This window comes from Panthera leo, chromosome C2 (genome assembly GCF_018350215.1).
Source record: "Panthera leo isolate Ple1 chromosome C2, P.leo_Ple1_pat1.1, whole genome shotgun sequence".
Classification (NCBI taxonomy): domain Eukaryota; kingdom Metazoa; phylum Chordata; class Mammalia; order Carnivora; family Felidae; genus Panthera; species Panthera leo.
In genome coordinates, this window is record NC_056687.1 from 17,319,355 (window position 1) to 17,326,346 (window position 6,992).

A 6,992-nucleotide genomic window follows, 5' to 3' on the forward strand; every position below is an offset into this window, starting at 1 on the left:
AACAGGCCAGGCAGCCCAGGCGATGCAAGGATGCTAATCTTGTAGTGTTGTTTGGAGCTGGTGGGTTGGTGCTGAGCTTGGTGGGGTTTTGGAGTGGTGGTGGGGGTTCGGAGCTGATGGCCAAGAAAGAATTCTTGAATATGTCTTTCGTGCAAAAAGGTGATTTTCATAAAGCACGGGACAGCACCCCTGGGCAGAAAGAGCTACAGTGGGGTTGAGAAGGGCGACATAAAGTTACACGCTATGGAGTTGAGGGAGATAAAGCTTGAAGTTTCTTAAAGGGATTTTCAGATGCTAAAGAAGATCCACAGATTACCGGAGGTTTAGCTATTGTCAGTCTAAGGTTGTTTTTCCCTCTAGCAAAGCCTTACCATGAAGACAGTAGGGCGATCCTGGAGATTAGGCTACAGTTAAGATTGTCCTTTTCTTGTAATTTTACTAAGATATTTGTAAACTGATGGAGACTCCGTTTAACCATTTGTTTTCTTTCCCTTTCCTCTATCCTTGGCAGCCAGGAGTGCCTGAGGAATATCACACATATCCCACCCGGGGGGTGCCGGGTTAGGGGAGTGGAGGGCAGGGGACGGTGTGGGGGGCTGATGCAGCTGGTCAGCTTGCCTTATGCTCCCTCATCAAGATGGTCAGTTGATTTTTTAATATGTTACAAACAGGATAACAAAAATCTAATTTGACATTCAAGGTTAGATAGGTAATGCCTGACCTTGACACTAAATAAATACATACATACAAACATACTAAAATATGACTTAGTATAGTTCAACACCAATTATGTGTCCTAACAGTGACATTAGTTTCTTCAATGAAACCCAAGCAAATTCTGAAACTATGCATTCTTTTACTTTTCACCTAATTTTGTTAAAAATATGATTTTACGCTATTGACTATTTTTCTCACCATTTTCTTGAATTGGTAAATGTACGTGTTATAGTCTTTTGATTTTCTAGGAGACTGTCAAATCTAACTTTCTACAAGTTAGAATTCATGCTATTTGTGTAATTCCTTGGACATAGACGCATCTGTTCATGAATGTACATAGGAAATAAACCATGTGTAAAAAGAAACACTATATGATGGGGTTTTGGGGTGATGGGAGATTCCGAGCCGACGACCAGGAAAGAATTCTTGAAGTGGCTTTGGTATAAAAAGGTGATTTTATTAAAGCATAGGGACAGGACCCATGGGCAGAAAGAGCTGCACTGGGGTTGTGAAGGGTGACTGATTACATACCTTCAGGTTGGGAGGGGGTTAGGGACAGCATAAATCCCTAAGGAATTTTGGAAGCAAGGTTTCCAGAACCTTGAGGGGCTAGCTGTTAGGAAAACATCATTTATTGCTGTTAACTAAAACCTCAGTCATGAGACCCTTCAGAGTTATATCAGGGGCCATACACTTGGAGTAAAATTGCCAACATATACTTGGGGGTTAAAGATAAAAATTCCTTTGCAAACCTCCTTATGTGTTTAAAGAGACTCACAGGATCCCGCGGGGTCGGGATAATGTTAAGCCAAGATTCCCTTTGCCCTAAGCAAAGTGTCATCGTCCAAGCAGCTGAACTCCTAGAGGGAGATCACTCTGCCTGTTTCAATGACTTGTCCATGGGCTACAGGCAGTAAGGGAATTTAGGTTTTCATTTGCCTTTGTTTCCCCCATCACCATGGCAAGCACCTAAACCCCTTTACATCTTGATGAGGGTGATATTCGGGCTCCAGGAAACGGAGTCTATAGGTTTCTGGAGATGAGGCTCTGGCTAAGATTGCCTTCTTGCGGTTTATGAAGTTATCTGTAAACTGAAGGAGGCTCCTGTCCTGCATGACTGTGATCTCTATCAGTCAATCATTTGTTTTCTTTCCTTTACCCTATTTTTGGGAAGCCAGCGGTGTCTGAGGAATATCACACAAAGTCTACCTTGTAGAGGGGGTGCTGTTAGCCTATACTTTGCCCTCAGCTTGCCCCATGTTCCTCGTCACTGTATATTAAGAAAAAGACTTAAACTCAAATAAGTGAAGATTTTCAATTGATTAATAGGGCTTGACAATAGTCCTGTTAATCTCTTACGAAAGCAGGTATTAAATGTCTCAAAAGTGGGGCGCCTGGGTGGCTCAGTGCGTTGTGTCCAATTTTTTATCTCAGTTCTGGTCCTGATCTCAGGGTTGCGAGTTCAACCTCTGTCGGGCTCTGTGCTGGGAGTGAAGCCTCCTTAGAAAAAAAGAGAAAGAGAGAGAGAGAGAGGGAGAGAGAGAAATCTCCCAAAAGTTTTAATTATAAGGCTAAATTAATGATCGAAATTTAATTCTCCATATTATTACATAAATAAGATTATTCATGACATAATAATAGAACTGTTTTTCTTTGTAACTCTTTCATATTTATCCGACAACACCGGTGAAAAGTTTAAGACTTTTTAAATAGAAATCATAGTTGCATTTTAGTTAGACAGTATGTACATAAAGTTAATTCAACTTAATGTTGGTAATATCTCCTTGAAGAGTAATGTTTGATGCACTCCTGTGAGGTTTTCCCATTATTGCTAAAGCATAGCCTCATCTTTATTTACAGAAATTGTAAAAAAAAAAAAAAAGAGTATACATAAGTAAAATAGTATTTATAAGTATAAAAAAAATTTAAATACAATATTTGAAGTCAGCCCTCTGGGATTATAGCCACACACAGCATTTGTTAGCTCCGTGGCCTTGAAATAGGCATTTCCTACCCAGACTCAAGTTCGTCATCTGCATATGGCAGGTGTAATAGAACCTACTTTGGAGTCATTATGCGGATTGTCATGTTAATGTCTGTTACCACACAGGGGGCAGTCGCCATTGTAGTCTACAAAAGTACACATAGCAACTTGCTGTCCACAAGGTGGAATCCTTTCCTCCCCCACAGAAGGTCTAAATCCTCATTTAAAGACTTTCCATATGTTTAAGTTAGAGGCCCCAAGGGTAACCACTCTAATTTTAAACCAGTTGATGATGGACCTTAATTAATCTCTAAAATCACTCAAAGCAGTACCAAGATTAGTGGTGTTTGTTTGTTTGTTTAATGTTTACTTATTTTTGAAATAGAGCGCTGCGGCCGGGAGACGGACAAAGAGTGAGGGAGACACTGAATCCAGAGCAGGCTCCAGGCTCTGAGCTGTCAGCACAGAGCCCGACACGGGGCTTGAACTCATGACCGGGAGATCATGCCCTGAACTGAAGTTGGACACCTAACCTCCTGAACCACGCAGGTGCCCCCAAGATCAGTGTTTGATTGAATAACTGGCAGGAGCTGTGCTTATATGACCAAATGGCTGCTGCCTATTTCCAAACCCTCCACCGCCTGTATGAGACCGTCTCTCCTGGCCCACGCTGTAGGAGCAGACGGCACTGGAGCACTCTTGGAAATATAGTATAGCCTAATCAAGTTGCTAAGTCATAAGACATCATAGGGAGAAGGAAGAGAAGCAGAGACACCAATTACACAGTATCAATATAATCAACCAAGACAAGAGGTTATGGTGGCAGAGTGAGAAAGTGTTAGAAGATAGAGAAGGGTGGGGATGGGCTGAAACAGGAAATGTGACTCTTGAAGGTCTCAAGGCCTACATGGTTGTGTAGACCAGGAACATTAGCATGTAGGGAAGGTAGGGATCTTGCCAGGAGTGTAGAGAATTCCGGAGCCCCTCTTTCTATTGGATACTTGGAGGCTGGACCAAGGATACTCCTTATATTTTCAGGTTTCTCATAGCAGGAAGCCTCTTGGGGCCTCCATAGCCTCTCTCCAACAAGACTTTGACCTTCACCTTTTAGCATTACTTCCGGGTTTCCAGTGCATTTAGGGTAATTAGCACAATGCCTTGTACATAGTTAGTTTTCAATAAGTACCTGTTACCATGACTCCCTTCAAGTTGTCAAATGGTTATACTTAGGCTTTCCTTTCTAAGTAAGCTATTACTGGTTCACTTTCCACAGGAAGAGTCCTATTTTTGTTTCTCTTTAAATTGGAACATTAAGCCTTTAAGTTGTTGAGGAGCTAGAATGTATTAAGGTCATAGTTTCAGAGCCAGTAAAATTTAGTTTGAATTACAAGGCCGTAATCTTTCCTAGCTGGGCATTCTGGATGATTTACTGACTCTCTTTGTACATTTCATTATCTGTCACAGGGTTCTTTTGAGGTAAGTGAGAATATCATTTCCAATCCTTTGGCCCATTGTAGACTTCCAACTAAGGTTGCCTTTTTTTTCCCCCTGAAATCGGGTGAGGGGAGACACTGGAGGCTCAGTTCCTACTCTTCTTTGGTAGGACTGAAGAAGTGGCTTAGTGCAGCAGAGATTTTCAGCAGAAAAAAGACTGATTCCCGCTCTTGAAGTTCCTCTAATAGACACCTTCCTCATCCAGGAAGCTAAGCTTTGGTACACGTTCTACGGAGGTTCCCTGTCCCCCAGTCCTTATGGATGAAGAGACCTACGGAGTCAAGCTACCTTCCAGTCTTTCTGTTGGTGTGTTTGGTCCAGTTGAGAACATGTGAGACATTGTCAGCCTTCCGATTGTTTGCTCCTTGCTACATCTCTGTTCAGATGGTTTTATAAGTTCATTTTGACACTGAACTATATGACTCTAGTATTAGCTGTGTGTGGTCTTGTGTCTTTGTACAACATAATACGTGATTTGCTTCCATGTATTTGCAGATAATTAGCTAATGCACAGAGGATCTTTCGCTTAAAATTTTCAAAACACATATGTTTATTTTATGTAAGGAGATGAGTAAATAAAGCCTCCCTGTAAAAGCACTAGGTTTTTAAAGGAGCTTTATGTTCCCAGCAAAACTGAGGGTGAAGTACAGAGAATTCCCGTATACCTCTGTTTCTGCACAGGCACAGCCTCCCCAGTTATCAACATCCCACAACACTGTGGCATATTTGTTCCAACTGAACATACGTTGACACATTGTCACCACCCAAAATCCATAGTTTAGAGTTCATTCTTCCTCTCGTGCTATGGGTTTAGGCAATTGTATAATGGCGTATATCCACCACTGTAGTATCATGCAGAATAGTTCCACCACCCTAACAATCCCTTGTGCTCTCCCTGTTCATCTCTCCCTCCTCTTAAACAGTTGGCCACCCTGATCTTTTTACTGTCTCCTTAGTTAGCTTTCTCGGAATGTCGTACAGTAGGAATCATACAATCTATCGCCTTTTCAGGTTGTTTTTGTTGTTTGTTGTTTGTTTGTTTGTTTGTTTTTTGTCCACTAAGTGATATGCATTTAAGTTTCTTCCATGTCTTCTCATGGCTTGATAGCTCCTTTCTTTTTAGTGCTGAATAATATTCTGTTCTTTGGATGGACCACAGTTTACTTATCCATTCACGTGTTGAAGGACATTTGGTTGCTTTCAAGCTTTGGCGGTTATGAATTAAGCTGCCACACACATTTGTGTTCAGGTTTTTGTGCGGACAGGAGGTTGCAACTCATTCAGGCAAATAACAAAGAGCACAATTTTTGGATCACCAGTTATCTTTCATCGTCGATTCAGTAAAGATTTAGTATTCTCTTAATTATCTTGCACACAGAACATTCGTTTGGCTAATACACTCATTGGGGTGATTACCTGAGTCTTCTGATAAATAGTGACTTCCTATCAGATGAGAAATGTAACATGTCCCAGGATTTTGCATACAACATTTCGCTTTGATTGTAATTGACCATTTATAAAAAACGAATGAAAGTGACATTTCATATATGGTAGTGTGGTTGGAAGGGAAATCAAAACATGCACAACCAATTATCTCATGCTACTAGTTTCTATACGCTTAGATGTATACGAAAGTTCAGTAGTATGATTTCTCTTTTAAAAACGGACAAACAAGAGTCAGAGAAGTGGAATAATTTGGCCAGTGGAAACTCCAGGTTTCCATCTGTCTGACTCCAGGTCTATGCTCTATCCAGGACACTAACAATTGTGAGGGGAGGAGATTTCTGGCTTTCTTAGTTTATCTCCATCCTTTCTTCGCCCATCAAGAGCTTTTAAACTACAATGTCCATGAGTCTCTCCCATCTGTGGTTTTTCTCTGTGGAAGTTCAGGGCAGGGCTGCAAATGATTTCATAATACACAATTCCAGAATCTAAACCACATGGCTGTATTCTACGTTCCCACAGACATGCTATCTCCACAGTATGATTACATACACACGTGAGTAGTTGTTAGAGCGATATCCTTGCCCTCCACAAGGAAAGCCGTAACAGAACATGAGTAGTTATTTAGAAATCATATGTGACACCCATCTACATTCCTTGATTATAATATAAAACTATAATTTTAAAAACATAGGTTTCATAGGAATTAAAAGAACTCTTTCAAATGCAAAGTATATTTATAATAAAAATCATACCGATGTTTTTGCACAAACTGAATACATACAATGTTTAAGAACGTTCCTTTAGCAACACCCTACAACCTGTATTTTCCTAAATGCTCCAAGTTTCTCTACTGAGGTAGTAGCTTAATTTGCTTCTTTAGGAAAGACAAATGCTGCTATATTCTTTTATGATTTACTTCAGTGTTCAAATTTAGAGCTCCTTGAGTAAATACTCTCTAATGTCAGAAATATTTGTTAAAATTCTCTCAATCTTAGCTAAGCAAAAGAAAAGCTCTTTTAAGAAAAAAGTAAAAAGCAGTTTTAATACCCACAAGAGTAGTTAGGCAAAGGAAGAGGGCTCCCTAGAAAGACCCAACCCACAGTATGACTCACTCGTCAATGAAGCTTAACTGACCTCATTGCAAAGGAGAAACGATAACCCAGATCCGGCCATATCCACGATGAATGCAAGTGAAAAAGTAAGGATTCATCCAACAACATGATATGTATTTATAGTTCTCTCTCTCTCTCTCTCTCTCTCTCTCTCTCTCTAAATAGCCTGTTTAATGCCAGAGACAAGTCTTGGATATGGGAATAGATGTTCTTACTCCATGAAGAAAGAAAAACCAACT